The sequence below is a fragment of the Taudactylus pleione genome, unplaced genomic scaffold, assembly GCF_031769625.1.
Source record: "Taudactylus pleione unplaced genomic scaffold, aTauple2 ptg001609l, whole genome shotgun sequence".
NCBI lineage: Eukaryota > Metazoa > Chordata > Amphibia > Anura > Myobatrachidae > Taudactylus > Taudactylus pleione.
The window spans coordinates 477,340-493,604 of NW_028286006.1; the positions used below are offsets into that span (position 1 = coordinate 477,340).

The 16,265-nt window shown below is 40.4% G+C and overlaps 1 protein-coding gene and 1 pseudogene across 1 annotated transcript in view; one reads left to right on the forward strand and one right to left on the reverse strand.

The window, feature by feature from the left end:
- LOC148442118 (rap guanine nucleotide exchange factor 6-like) overlaps nt 1–16,265 on the forward strand; it is a 672,269-nt gene that overhangs the window by 428,912 nt on the left and 227,092 nt on the right.
- On the reverse strand, nt 1,500–12,324 carry LOC148442119 (polyadenylate-binding protein-interacting protein 1 pseudogene; annotated as a pseudogene).

The following is a 16,265-nucleotide window of genomic DNA, read 5'->3' on the forward strand; positions in this document are numbered from 1 at the left end:
CAACATGACCCACCAATCATCCTGCTTTTATATGCAATTATAATTTTTTATAGATACAGAAATGAAACTGGGGATGGGGGGCCCATAAAAAAAGTGTGTACAGGGCCCCATGATTTCTGTTGCTGGCCCTGGCTGTCCAGGCCAGCATGTTGGAGCAAACCTCCTATCTATGGTCCATAAGCCAAGATGTCAGGGAGCTAAAGAACATCTGACTGGCCCAATAGAAGGTGGGGTGGACCAGTGCCCTGGTGTGGCTGGACCAAGCACCCAGCAGGGTCCACAATGGTCCACTCAGATCCATAATTTCAGCTTACCGGAGTTGGCTGCAAAGAAGAAAAAATCTGATTGATGATCTTTATTTAATTTCAACCAGAACCCAGAACAAAATTATGTCCAAAAATGGAATCTGGTTAGTGCCCCTGGAAGGCCCACAAGGACTATTTTGATTTTGTATTGTCCCATGTGATGTGCCTGCCATGTTTTGAGGTGATTAGTTTGTAGGAGGTGCAGGAGGATCATCTGGTGGTGGCACAGGCACACTTTCATCACCCACATCTGCAAGTGTGTCCACATCTTCATTTTCTGTTGGTAATCCAAAACCAAATTCGTACAGAAATTCATGTATTTTTAATGAAATATCTAAAAAACTTAAAAAAAAACAAATAAAAAAGTACATTGACAAAATGTTTTTTGTTTCTTCTTCCCACATAAATTTTGAAATTGAAAATAGTATGGTTGAACAAATCCGGCCATGGCCTGCAACAGTATTGCAAAAATAACTTGTATTTACTCTGGAATGGCATGGTTGGATGTGCAGTTCCACAAACAAAAAAGTACTATCACTTTAAATACTAAAAAACAAACAAACATGTATTTGAGAATTTTAAAAATATAGGGATTATTGTTTTGAAATAAAAAATTTCTATGGGTTTTGAATCAAATTTAATATCCAAATAACACACAAAAATAGACAAAAGAAAATAAATCTAAAAATATTATATATGCTAATTTATGCAACCACTTTGCTGTTAAACAATGCAATGAGTTACACCTGTTACTCTATTAATTGACTGCAAACATCGAAGGGGGAAGAAACCATTGCCTGCACATGCAGTGCTTGTGGTAGACCCTGGGCTGCGAGTAGTTCCATCGTAATGGATGCGACATGACGTCTGCTAGTAGATAGTTATGGGGTTACCCCTTAGTTAGGGGTTCAGGTAAATATCCTTTAGCCCCGGTAGTTATTTTTTACTTTTGAATTTGTTTTGTTTTATTGCAGCCAAAAACAGTTATTTTAACTGTACAGAAATCAACTATAATAAATACACAAAGTGTCGTCTTAAGTTACAGGGCATCGGCATACACTTTTTTTGACATTCAGTTAAACAAAGATTGCATACATTTCTGGTTTCAGATAAGCTTGAATGTAACAAATTTGGTTGAGAATGATACGTCTGCCCTGTTTTCTGAACATATTGGACGTGCCACAGAAAGGGTCTCTACTGTTTTTTCTTGCGTTCTGACTCTAAGCAGATTTTTCATAGGTCTCTTCCAACTGGGTCCATCGCGTCGTCATCCAAATCATTGTGGAACGTGTCTCCGGAACCAGGCAAATCTGTCCCGTTTTCTTCACAGAAAAAGTCTTCTTTATCCAGCATCTCTTGGTAATTTTCCTGAAAGTCTGGATCTGCCACAGTGAAGGGAACTGCTTCTATTGTGTAAAATGTGGGCTCATTCATGAAGTATTTTGTGTCATTTTCAGGAGTTGCTTCGCTGAAGGTCAATGATGAATGGATACTTCCCCAGTTACTCGACCGAAGTTCTACCATCTTCAGTAGCATCTGTTTCACATCTCTGCTACAGTCTACATCCAGAACCACATTCTATCTTCTCGGATCACTTTCTCCATGTAAGAGTTCTCGGTGTCTTTCCAGGCATCTTTTAGAACCAATCCAGTTAACTTCAGCAGTTTCACAGCGCAAATGGCATTATCGTTCATTGGATTGGAGAAGAGAGCATTCAGCAGCTCCTTGAGACCACTCTAGAGGATCACAGCTCTTGTCACCTGGCCTTTTGCTCCTTTGATCTCCAGGTTAAGATAAAGTTCATCCAAAAACAGTACAAAGGCATGAAAGTGCTTCCGTGTAGCTTCATCTTCTTTTGCTGCCTGCTCTCTCTTTTCAAATTCTGTCTGACACCTCTTAAGGTGTAATTGTCTGAAGTTGCAGTTCTGTGGGTTTATTTGAAGGGTAATTGACAGGTGATTGCACAGACGTGTAGGAGAAATTTGATGCTGAAGTTGCCTGCTGATATATAAGTTTCATCACTTCCTGTAAGGACTCTATTGGTGGTGACCCATTTCTACACCTGTAAATTGATAGATTCTGCCTAAAAGCTCCCAGGCTGTTCAGTTAAATGGTTTGGTGGATCCTAGATATACTCCACCATAGTCAGCTCAGGGAAAACAGGATAACCTCCATTTTCTTCAACATAGCTATTGCAGTCAACTGAATAAATATCCAGACAGGTAAAACTCTGCTGCATTCTAGGGATGGGCAGAGCGACTCACAGTACTGAGTTTAGCCACATGGCTCAACTCAGTGGAGTGTCTCGAGAAAATGTCTCTGGACACGGCTCTTTAGAATCTGCAGAGCAGTAGAAAGCAGTGGAGCCAGCGACTCTGAGTGAGTCAATGACAGCTCCACCCCTGCAGCCCAGCACTGCAGATCATGGTTCTGCACTGACTCTCCCGAGTCAGTGCACACCCCCGGACCCTGGCAGTAGCAGTGGGAGCTGCACGACTCACTGAGTCACTGACAGCTCCAGCCCCTGCCTTGCTGATCTGACCTGATCATACTTCTACAATGACTCAGGAGAATCAGTGCACACACACCACGGCCCAGGCTGTAGTGGCTCCCACTGACAGGCTAGAGGTGAGTGTGTAGACACATCAAACATTGAGTGAATCGAATCATTTGAACATCTGAATGATTTGAGTCATTGTGTTGAGACACTCACTCAGTAGCCATCTCTATTGCGTTCACAGACAGGTTGGAGATAACTGTCCTGGACTCTGGGTGCTGCCCCTTTTACACTGCCATGGAATTGGTTTGGGTGGATAACTGAGGTTTTTTCTGACTTACTGTATCTGTTGAGCTGTGGTGATGTCGGTGCCCCACGGCGGGCTTGTAATCAGTGGACAGAGCAGCTCCTGCTTCTGGAGTCCCCCCGCCCTCTGTGATGTGGGCATCCTGGACTCCTCTATGTGGTTATGGACCCTGAAGCTGGTTCCCTTCCCATTGTCAGTGGGTTCCACTCCCCAGCCTCTCCCTGTCCCCATCCCCAGACTCAGCGTGCCATGGCCTCCTCTTCTACCTGCACCCGGAGTGCGATCAAAGCAACCAGACATAGTACTATAGCAGCGGTCCAGTCGCGGAGCTCGATCTATGAGCAGCGCACCTTATCCTCCAACACCCAGGCCAGCATCAAGATCGACTCACTTGCACCAGAGTTGCCACTTGCACACCCTTAGTTACAGCCCTGTTATCAGGGCAATATATCAAAGGACACCTACAGGGGCACAGGCTCTCATAGGAGCCCATCTCTGCGCAGTTTAAAAAGTGAAATGATCACTTATGTAATCACTTTTCTTCCATGTTCAGACCTGGCATTATTAATGCGCAAGCACATGTGTGAGCAGCAGTTAATAGAGGGGGATCCAAAATATTGCAAAATGTAGCCCATACATTAGGCTACAATGGCAAATGCATCTAAAGATGATGTTAGCTAACTGGGCCAAGTTCTATTTGAATAAAAATGCAGGAGATATCAGAGTATTAAGGGGGGCATCCACTACACGATTTTAGCAGGCGATTGAACGATAATGACGTCGCTATCGTTCATTCGTTTAAAAATCGTTTAGAAATCGTGCAGTGTTTGGTCATTAAAGATCAATGATGCGCGCTCCCGCTAGTCATTTGATTGTCTTGTCAGTCGACTGAACATGCAGGTCAATTTCACTTGAGCTATTAAAGATAGTTTGCAAATCACTTGCAAATCATTTGCAAATCGTTTGCAAATTGGTCAGACTCAAAGATAAAATTTCAAGAGAAAAAATCAAGGGAAAATCATTTAGAGATTGGACAACGAGTAGATTGTCTAGTGGATGTGCCCCTTACATTCTAGGAATACTTTTTTTGTGGGAATCATTTGAAAACAACTGTTTTCAAAAGACTTCCTGCAAAATGCTGTAAATAAATGAAATAGGCCCTTTAGTCATTCTTGTCTACTTTTGAAAAAGCATTTCAGGGAGATTGTGAAAGCAGCACCTATGAGCGCGTGTTACAGTGGGCGTGTACTGATAAATCTGAGAGGCGTGTCCTAAACCTGACTTACATCCAAATGTAAACCAGCCCAAAAGCAGTTAGTAAGAATTGTTTGTTGATGAAAACACACTAATACTTTTCAGAAATTCATAGGGATCATTGTGCCTTATAATAACCAATGCAAGGAAATGACACTAATGATCCCATTGGAATGTATATATCTCTGTTTTTTAATATAACAGCTTCATAATGGGGGTAAGGATGAAATGAGGGAGATTGCTAGAGTTTTCAGGGAGACAGGGAGATTGCTACTATTTCAGGGAGTCTCCCTGACAATGAGGGAGAGTTGGCAAGTATGCCTTTAGTTGTGAGCAAAGTATCCCATAACAGGGGTTCCCAACCACTGTCCTCAAGGCACACTAACAGACCAGATTTTAGGGATAGCCATACTTGAGCACAAGTGACTTAATTAGTACCTCAGTTATATTGATTTAACCATCTGTGCACAATCATGGATATCGCTAAAACCAGGACTGTTAGTGTGCCTTGAGGACTGAGGTTGGGAATCACTGCCATAACAAGACTCACAGATTTCTTCTGACAGGAGCATCTCTCTCCAGGCAGTGACTCCAGGGAATGCCCCTCAATGTCAACCACAAACTCTTGCCTCACATCTGCCTTCTCTGCCAGAAATCTCACTCAACTCAGATTAACTGACTATTTTTATCAGGGAACTTCCAGGACATCCTCCCAACACTTAGGGGTGAATTTACTAATGTGAGAGTTTATAGAAGGGAGTTTTAAAAGTGATGTTGCCCATAGCAACCAATCAGATTCTAGCTATTATCTTCTAGAAGGTGCTAGTTAAATGTTAAGTAGAATCTAATTGGTTGCTATGGGCAACATCACTTTTAAAAATCACTTCTAAAAACTCTCTTTAGTATATTTACCCCTTAAGGTTACTGTAGTTACTACTTCTTCATATACCCCCGCAAGCATATTATTATTAGTAATATGATCATCATCTTTTACCAAATTGTGAAGTAGTTCAAATGTATTGATACTCTAAACCCATAATACTGTTATTATCAAATTATCAAGGTCATTTTAAAAATTACACAGGTGATTTCATACCTAGTTCATTGAAGAGAGTGATATTTTATATATATATATATATATATATATATATCTATGTATATATATATATATATATATATATATGTGTGTAGCAAAGGCAGCGGCACTCATGGGTCTTGTACTGAAGAATCACACCAACCAAGGGAACATTCGTTCAATGTTTCAGTCACTCAGACTTTTATCAAAAACGAACCTTCCCTTGGTTGGTGTGATTCTTCAGTACAAGACCCGTGAGTGCCGCTGCCTTTGCTACACTTTCACACCAGGGCGTTTGCTGCATTGTTAGTGTGGAGTGCTGGTTCAGTTTGCGTATTTATATATATATATGGATACAAGAGCTGGCATAGAGCGCCTACTGTGCTTATATAACTTATTAAAAAATAAAACTAATACCAACCATGTTTGTATAAAGTGATTTTGTGCAATTAAAGTGCTAATACAGGAGTGGCAGTATTTGAACTACCATCATCATTAAATATATGTAAACTTATTAGTATGTGATCTTTAGAATAAAAACAATCAGTACAACTAAAGTGCCAATGCAAAGATCCTTAAAGAATCCATAATTAATTAATGACAATAATATGTAAAATGACGTGTAAATTAATAAAAGTGAAAAAAGTAAATTTTTTAAAAATGCATAAATTATTTTTAATCAGACACAACAATAATATCCTCCTACATGAAGGATAAAAGACATAAAACACATAAAAATATGAATAAAAATATGTATATATATATAAAAATAGTTATGAATTTATCAGAATAAATAAGGATAAAAAATCGTCTCTTATCTGATAAAAATGGCAAGTTCATAAATGGGAAGAGAATAGGAGCCACCACCAACGCGTTTTGTCCGTATCCTGGACTTCTTCAAGGGAAGAAGTCCAGGATACGGACGAAACGCGTTGGTGGTGTATGGAATATTATAAACTGCTGCTTGAAAGTTTATCAATGCATTTCTCTCTACTTGTGGGTCTGTGGTTAAACCTATTTGGTCTGGGGATTGTTCACTTTTGTGAGCTACTTACAGGCCCGCTGAGAGCGGCAGCGGGCCCGGGTAATAGGGGGTGTGGCCATGCTCCCTTCCCGAAAAAAAAAAAATTGCAGCGCCACTAAGCGGTGCTGCGCGCTGGGGAGGGGGGCACTCTGGGCCCCCTCAGCCCTGCTCAAAGCCAGGGGGGCGCGATCAGTGTGATTGCTCCCACCACAGGCTTAGGAGACTGCTGTGGCTGCTGCTCAGCAGCCACGAGCAGTCTCCACTGCAGCTCAACACACGCTGTGTGCTAGGCTGCTGTGAGGGAGGGGAGCAGGGCTGGACCCGGGCCCCCGCCGGGCCCCTCAGGAAGCCCGGGCCCAAGTAATCTGTACCCACTCCCCCCCTCTCGGCACCCCTGGTTACAAATAGCCAATTCCACCATTCCTGGGCTGTCTCTGCTATCTGTATTCACATCCCAGTTAGTGGTGACATTTTCTTACTACCATCAATATTATAATCACAACTAAAAACTTTATAGCCTTGGGTTTGAGTAAAGTTTACCTTATTATGGGCACAATTTACTTGTCCCAGTCGTAAGAGGGTTTCTTTTAAACTTACAGCCTCTTCATCTATATTACCATTACCCCACCCTATGATTATGTAACTCTTTTTTAGTTATAGGTGTTTCAAAACAAAAGTCTGGCTCTTGTGCCAAAGCAATCATCATAAGAGGCACAGACTTCTGAGCAAATGCCTTACTAAACTCTTCTTCTTTTCCAAAATCAAGGGCTAATAGTTCAGTCATATTAAGAGGGACTCCTACCCAATTCATGGATGTTGCTGCTATTGGTGAATGTGTGCAAATCCAACAGTTCTTTAGTCATAGACTTTGGGCTGCTTTGTAATGTGACTGTACAAAAGAATTTGCCGAAGGTTCAGTAAGCTCCCTCTTAGCTCTACTGTCAGTATTTATCTCACATGTACAACTTTGACACCCATCATATCTCATAGGATCAATTATCAGTGACCAAATAAAAGTCACAATAACCACCATCAGGGCCGGATTAACAATGGGCCGGATGGAGCTGCAGCTCCAGGCCTCCCATCAGAATAGGCCCACAGCAACTGCTGTGTTGTTTCTGCTGCTGTACACAGGAAAACATTTTTTCCAGCCGCAGCAGCATGTCACTGTCAGTGGACGTCTGAGGCCTCACCCCCCCCGGCCGCAAGCCGCGACCCCTTTCCCCGCTCCCAGCCATGGCACCGACAGATCAAAAAACCACCGGGGACATAAATTCGATAAACATGGTGGTGCGCACTGCACACGCAGTGACTCAGCACCTCCTCTGTGCCACCACATGATGTCAGGACATGTGACATCGCCAAGGTGCACACCCAGCCATAGGTGCTCCGCCCTGAAGGAATCAGCAGCAGCACAGGAGTCCCAGGATGCCCCATGAAGTTGCCCTGGGCCCGGAAGGGTGACTGAGCCTTAGGTATAATGCACTTGTATAGGTGTCTCTGTGTGTATATATATATATATATATATATATATGTGTGTGTGTGTGCATATATTAAAAATATAGAGAAAGCATTTTCATATATATATATGTATGTGTAAAATAAATATATATATATATATATATATATATGTATATATATAAAATATATATCATAGTCCTGTATATAATTAAAATGTACAGAGCATGCATGATTTTCCATATATATATATATATATATATATATATAACGGGCTGTAGCTTTTTTGAACCAATGTTGCAATGTTTATAAAACATTTTCTTCAGGTTGAATACAAACATAATACTTACAAAGCTAAATACCCACACCAGTATCGATACCTAATTTATACCTCTATGCAATCCTTCCTATACCTTCTACAATTGTCGCAATTTAGCGTAATGAGTCACACAGTAAATAAATGCCTTCAGACTTTTAATGTGGTTCCAAAGCACAAAAAAGTTATTATTCAATATAAAAACATATGGTTACACATTGTGATCTAAAGACAATTAGCGCAAATAAATCATACATACCCAAGGTGCGGTTGTTATATACGCACGCACTCTGGGCCCAGATACCGGCATCAGCAATAGAAACCTCCGTCAACAGCACAGCAAGAAGACTCTTGATTGGGGTCAGACAGCGCACATATATACATACTCTTACAGGGATAGGCAATACAATAGATCAGATTGGCATGATTCCATTGGTTCTCCGTCACGATGCTTCTGTTACAGGACAGTTAACAGGTCAATTCAAATGGACACAGGTCAGCCTCCGACAGCATTTTGTCTCCTTTTTCCCACTGAATGCAAATCTAAGCTGCTAACATTACAAAGTACATTTTAATGTTTTAGCTCTCTATAGTCCATAATTTGCAGACGCATGTTGCGATCTTCTCACCGATGATACTGGAAATCTGTTGAGATAGAGTAGATCAGTACAACACCAAACACGGTCTGTTTATCATGTACTAAACCTTAGATATCAAATAGCCTTTATTTCACAACATTAATCATTACTGAATAAACCTTGAATATTGTACTTTAATACTAGGGAACCATTCATGTAAGTGTGCAGTGTGTAAGTATTGGGGAATTGGGAAAAGACGCTAGTTAGCATTGTGCGACTGTGTTTTGTGGAGTACACTATGGTATGTGTCTTGCAGGGATAACTATATGTATTAGTGACTGTCTCTGTTTATGTGGTGAGGACTTTTAACTTCTTTCTATTGCATGGGAATCGCACAACGCTAAATAATAGCATCGCCATATGTTCACTAAAATGGCGCTGGGCGGCCAGTCGCAAAATGGCATCTTATTGCCATTCGCAAGATGGCGTCACTAAGATCTAATTTTAAACAGATCCTGTCTCACCCAATTATCCGGTTCCGACAAAAGATTGTCAATGGCACTGCTTCGCCGCAAGATCCCAATCACAATCTTTGTTTACAGCTCACTTGTGATGCTCTGTGATGACAAATCTTGTGAGATCTGTGATGTCACCAGCAGCATGGAATCCTGTGGTGAAACGGCACCATGGACGGTTTGGTTGCTTGGTAAGGTATTAGGTCGCCTATACAATATATATATATATATATATATATATAAATAATATTATTATTATTATTATTATTTCATGGGTGGTATGTTTACTGTTTCTCTTTCCAGAATAGGTATTATAGATGTAAATTATACCGAAATTAATATCTCTTGAAATTATTGATTTGATGTTTTTCTTCTTATATGTGCAATATGTGTTTATTATTCTGTCCACAATCAGAATAATGTGCATTTATATATATTAGTAATGCTATTGGTGATTTATATGAGGACACTTCATCTTCTATCAGATAAATACATATATTTATTTGCTATGTGAGCAAATTTTATTAAGCTAATTAAGTACAGAATTGTAGTAGTGGTAATGCACCAGATGGGTGTGTATGTATTGCTTTTCTATTGTACCAATTGGAAACAATTCCTGGTTATCTGGCATTAATGGATGGCTGGTAATGGCCACTGATAAGTGAACTATGGTCCTGATTCAGAGCTTCTCACGAGTGCAAAGTGCTCGCAAGCAGCTCGATGTCAATGTCCTGTGCATGCACCACGTCCGGCATGCGCGAGCCCCGCTGAGTGACTGAACTTTAGTCACTACGGGGCTCGCTACAAGACGGGGCAGCTGTTAATTTTGATTGACAGCTCGCCCCATTTTGTGGGTAGGTAGGGGGGGTGGCCGGACATACGCAGGCATTCCCTTAGGAATGCCTGGTGTTTGTTGGGAGGGGTTACTGACATCACTAGACATCTTTATTAGAGCAGGAAGTCCACTCGGGCTTGCGTCAGCTAGACCCTACCCCAGGGTCTCGTCGCAAGCCCGAGGGTCGCGATTATCGTGATGGTCTCCTGGCCATCTCCCACAGCTTAGCGAGTGGCAGGAGAAAAAAAATGTAAAATCCACCCACATTCAGAGTGAGCACCTGCCAGCAGCGAGTGGCTCTGAATGAGGTCCTACATCTAATCCGAAGTACATTTACAATTGGCTGATAATTGTATGTAATACACATGAATATAATATGGGCCTGTGTAGAGTCGCACGGAATGCCAATGTTCACATAGTTGAGTGCTTTTCTGCTATAAGGCGTGCAGGAAAATTCCTATAATCTTGTACGGTGCATGTGTTACATTGTGTGTATGCACAAAGGCGCTGGGTGATTGAGACGCTCGCTATCAGAAATCTCATGGAAAAGTGATGAGCATTCCTGGGAGGTGGCTATGAATGCGGGCAAAAATGATCCATCTCATGGGCGTATTATGGGAGTGTCGCTAAAGTGTTTTCATACTCATACGCTGCAGAATTCATGCATCAACTTGCACATATATATATTTTCTATTCAGTAATCAATAATATAACAGGTGGTGTATGCTTCATACAAGCAAAGGGGGGAGGGAGATGTATGTTGTCGAAAGTAGGCGGTAGCTATGCCCTCTCCATGGTGCTATCCATACCACATGTCACAGACCACACTACCTATGCAGCCTGAAAGCAGGATGCGTTCGGCATCCCAGCGTTCGGCTTAAATTCCAGCACCAGCATCCCGACCACCGGGATGCCGAAGGTAAGTAGCGGGGTGGGGGGTAGGGTTATGTTTAGGGGTTAGGGTTAGGCACTAGGGGGGAGGGTTAGGTTTAGGGTGTGGGGATGGGGAGATTAGGTTCAGGCAGTAGGGGGGAGGTTAGGCTTAGGCACCAAAGAGAGAGGGTTAGGGTAGGGAGAGGGGGTGGGTTAGCATGCCGACCAACAAGTGTCGGTATGTTAACCCTGCCTGGATCCCGGCATCAGAATTCTGAACAACAGGATCCCAACTGTCGGTATTTCATACTGATCCCCCCATAGCGTTGGCCCCACATTACTAGTCACACCCCCGCCATGCTGGTAACACCTCCTGCGGAAGCACACAATAGACCCTTCTTAAATGTCAGCTCCAGGCCCATGTAGACCTTAATCTGGCACTGACCACCATTAGTATAGCAAAACACATTATGCATCCCCAAAAGCCTTTGTCAGGCTTTGTGCCTATGAGGTTATATCTGTACATAGTATTAAATGATTACAGGATAATACTTCCTTTGTAACTTTCTTGCAAATGGAAAGTGCGAATCCACGTATCCTTGCCAGCAAATTTTACTGAGGTCACTGTAGTTAACATGACTTGGTAAGGACATCCAAATCGTGGGTCCAATCTTTTCCTCAGTGTTTCCTTATGACCACCCAGTCTCCAGGCTACAGGTTACAGGTTTTTCCTAAGAAATTTGGATCTGGAATAGAGGCAGACACCTGGTGGTATATTTTGGTTAGTTCTTGTTGCATACTATGTCAAATCTGCAAGTTCATGTTGCAGTTACTGAGGAAAATAACATTCTGTTCTAACTAGAATAGAACTATGTCTGACTTAAAACCCTAGGACTGATAGTATACATCCTAGTATCTCCCCTATGCAATGGATGCCTCTTGTGATTTTATATTTACTTCTGGTATCCCAAATCTACATACAACTTCTTGTAATAGCTTCTTTACAATTGTCTTAGCATTTGCTGCCCTACAAGGCCATGGTCAATTTGAAAACAGGTTAGTACACGCCAGAACATATGCATACCCAGAACACTTAAGTAACTGGATTAAATCAATCTACAGTATAATCTCTGGAAGGGATAACATGTCTATGGGGTAACTTCTTACTGGTACCTTGATCACCTTTCCTGGTTTGTGCAAATCACTGTTTACACACCCTGCAACATAGGCCTGTGTGGCCTGACTGAAACCTGGGGCTATCCAGCGCTTCTTGGCTTTTCTCACCATAGCGTCTCTAGACTGTTGAGTGTTTCCATGAAGTATTTGGGCTAAGACTGGGAAGAGTGCACGTGGCAGACAGAGATGGTGCTCAACCATCCATCCATCAACCTGAAGTCGTGCACCTAGTCTTTTCCAAGTTTTTACTTCTGTCCGTGGAGCCTGAGCCTGCAACTTTTTAAGAAGGTCCAGGTCCAATGTCTGTGGTCTTATGGCCACCAGTATTAAATTATCAGGTAGTGGTTCTACTGTGGCCTACTTAGCGGCTTGGTGCTAAGGCTTTCCCTTTTACCTCTGGAGTAATTTCCCTGGTGTGTGCTTCAACGTTATTTAAAACTAAATTTTTAGGCAATTGAAAAGCAGCAAACAAAAATCCAATACAATCTGCATAATCTGTGTGCAACTCACCCTTTACAAAATAACATGACCTATCAAAAAAGGTTTCATTAATACAAAACAATTATGGTCATGAAAGAAAAAAATTAAAAAGTAAGGTTGTTTTCTCATAGCTATCTCCTGCACTATCATCTGCATCATTATTTCCCCCCTCTTTTTGGACACAGCTGTAATAGAATAGCTGTGTTCAAACCTGTACATCCTTTGTAAGTGATATTAAATTAATGTTACTCCATACTTGGTGAATCTAACAGCTAAGTGGTGTCTATATTGTTTTTGTTGTCTGTGTTTATAACAGACACACTAAGGAGTAAATTTAGAACATTAAATACTGTTAAAAATTCTTATCTCTTTGGGCTCAACTAACTTAAACCCTTAATCTTTATGTTAGCCGAGTATTAAGTCATAGTAGACCTGCACTGATTAACCCTTCTCCTGCCTATGTTCTATATGTGCAGGAAGATTTTTATTCTGCTGATATCGCTGCAGCAAGTAACATCTCTGTGTACATCTTTCAGCTGCTTAAAAAAAAACATTAACTGATAAGGTATTGTCAGGGAGTACATTGGAATCTGAATGTCATTCCTATTTTACAAAATATATGTTAGCTAATTACTAGTCAGTATGTAAAACTGTACAGCACTATATGTGATGACCCATTGTTTTTCATCAGTGTCAGTGTGCTTCTCTCACTGACCCCTCTTTTGGATAACTGAAAATCACCACTTCCACTTTTTTTTTCTCTTCTTATGTTACATTAAATCTACAATTACAGCTTGTACACCATATAAATGTAATTTTCTCACAGGCATTGTTTCCTATCTCAGGGGCATGGTCTATGACTGCAATACTGCCTACCTACCACCACCCCCTGGCTTTGGCAACTCCCATGTCTCATTGAGCAATGAGAGGCATCAATTCCACCCCTTCTCTTGACTCCACCCCTTTTAATGGGTACCAAATACTTTCTGATTTTGTATTCAGTCAACCACATATTGCAAGCTGGACAATCCTTGGTAATTCTAATTCAGACATACCATCATTCATCTCAGGAGTAACAAAAACCAATGGCATTGTATCAGAAACCCCACTTGCATTCAATTTTTACACTAATTTCTGGATATATTCTCTGCATTCATGGGTTTCAACATTTTCCCTTTTTTTTTTCAAATCCGACATTTCCATCACACAATCACACACATATTCTGTAATGTGATTATATTGCTTAATCTCAGTGTCAAACTATCTGTGTAACTTCACACACTTCTCTGTATTTCAAGATCACTAATTTCTTTACCGACTACCATGTGTGACTCACCACTTGGCATTTCAACTTTTTATTTCTGAAAGCTCACTCCCCCTCCCTTCAGAATTTCTTAAAGTTAGACTGTCAGGATTCTCAGAAACACACAATATGTAGCAAAATGTCATCATCTGATTCAAAATCAGTTGCCTTTAAAAACATCATCACAACTATGTACAAACATTCATAAACATGTCGGTTTAAACTGAGATTTCATAACATACTCTTCATAATTATAAGCATTCTCACATACGTAGAACAATTCCATTATACAGTACATAATTATTATTTTTTTCAGTACAAATGCAAACTCTTACAGCTAGTTGCCTCTGTAACACTAGGCATTTAAAACATTCCATTATTATCAGCAAACACAAATTAGCTTAATATAAATTCTCTATATATTTTTACTAGAATCAAAACATTATTGTAGCTATCCATAATGCATTTATCCACTCTAAAAATAAACAAAAAAAAAACAAGATGCATTCCAAAAACCAAAACAAATGAATGCAATGCTGCTATAAAAAAAATTAAACTGTAAATAGATGTATGCAAATGGTTTAGTAGTGGCAATCCTTATAAAATACATTTTGAAAAGAAAACACTAGTTTATATGAAACCCAACATTCCCCTATTATAAGAAATATGGCAATACATTTTCATAAAAACACAAGTTTACCAGTGCACAGATTTGCTGTTATACCTGCATCTCCAGGTATATTTAAACTGGTTGGAGCCCCCTAAGTCTGTCTAATATTTTGTTATATTTATCTTAGAATAGTCATTGCTTTTACAAAAGGGATAAACCTCAGATCATGGTAAACCACAACTCTGACATATGGTATCTCCTGACACATTACAAAATATGCACATTAGAAGTCTCCAATCATTAATAGCCTTTATAAGTCTCTGTGATCTACAGGCATTCTACTGAGCGAGGGGTTTGCACACTGTACAGAGAGTATCATCTGGTGAATTAGAGAGACTGCTATTTTCTTTCAAGCCTAGTGTTGGTATTAGGAGTTCCTACTTTTCCTTTTAAAAGTAGTTTCAGTATTTTTACTGACATTAAAACCCTATACTTAATCTTTTTTCTGCCATTTTCTCTAACTTTCTCATACTCTAGCAATTCCTTGTATCAATCTTCAAATCAAGCCTCTGTGTCAGTCCTTTGCACATCACATACCCGTGATGCTTTAATTTTAAATTATTCAGCTTAACCCAGTCAAGGGTGCCCTCTTTAGAGATACCCGCTCACTGAAATAATTCATATCATTCAGCTTACTGAGTCATGGGTGTTCTCATTAAAGATACCCGCTCACTGAAATGATATCCGCATTCCCTTCAAAGATTCCTCACCGTGGACACACTTTATTATGTCCATGGCTGTCCTGAGAATCTCCACACCCGAGGGATGACTTTTTGTGTTCCCCATACTGAAGTACCTCTAAGTATGTTTTTAACCTGGAACAAATCTGGCCCATGAGGATAATTTACTATATCTGATACTACTTCTGACCAGAGTCTACCACATGGTGTTTACTGAAAGGAAAATAGCAACTTACAGTGACAATAACACTGCCTTTGCTACTGAGAAATATACTAACTGTTCCTTTTCTGAAATATATACTATTTGACAACACAAGGACCTCCTTGTCTTCCTGCTATAACAGCTGAACACACACACTGATGACAATACAAACATTTAGGTTATACTTCATACTTATGCCTGACTGCAGCACTGTGATTTCGCTTGGTTTAATCACAGATTATGTCACATTACAGGTCTTATATCATTAAGAAAATATCCTCTAATACCTCCTGGCCTGACCAAAGTAACTATTACCATACACTTATAACATATCTATATCATAACTCTAACATGACTAATACTAGCAGCTAAACAAATACAATATGGACAGACATGCATCCTAATCTTGCTGCCCAGCATTAGTCACAACTGCAGCACTGGATCTGTCTCTATACCATCCATTTAATTACTTTTAAAACAACTTAGCTTATTCAGTCACAATTACATTCGCACAATCATTCACCTTAAACACACAAAAGCACATACAAAGAAATAGAGATAAACTGTTGACTGAGGCTTATAATAAGTGCCCTGAGATACATACCTGATGACAGAGCAGATAGGAAGAAATGGAAGAACAGAGTCAGAGCAAAAGTTACTCACTGCGCAGTTTAGAATCTGTGTCCCCGTGTCCTCGTGTCCAGATGTCCGTCAACA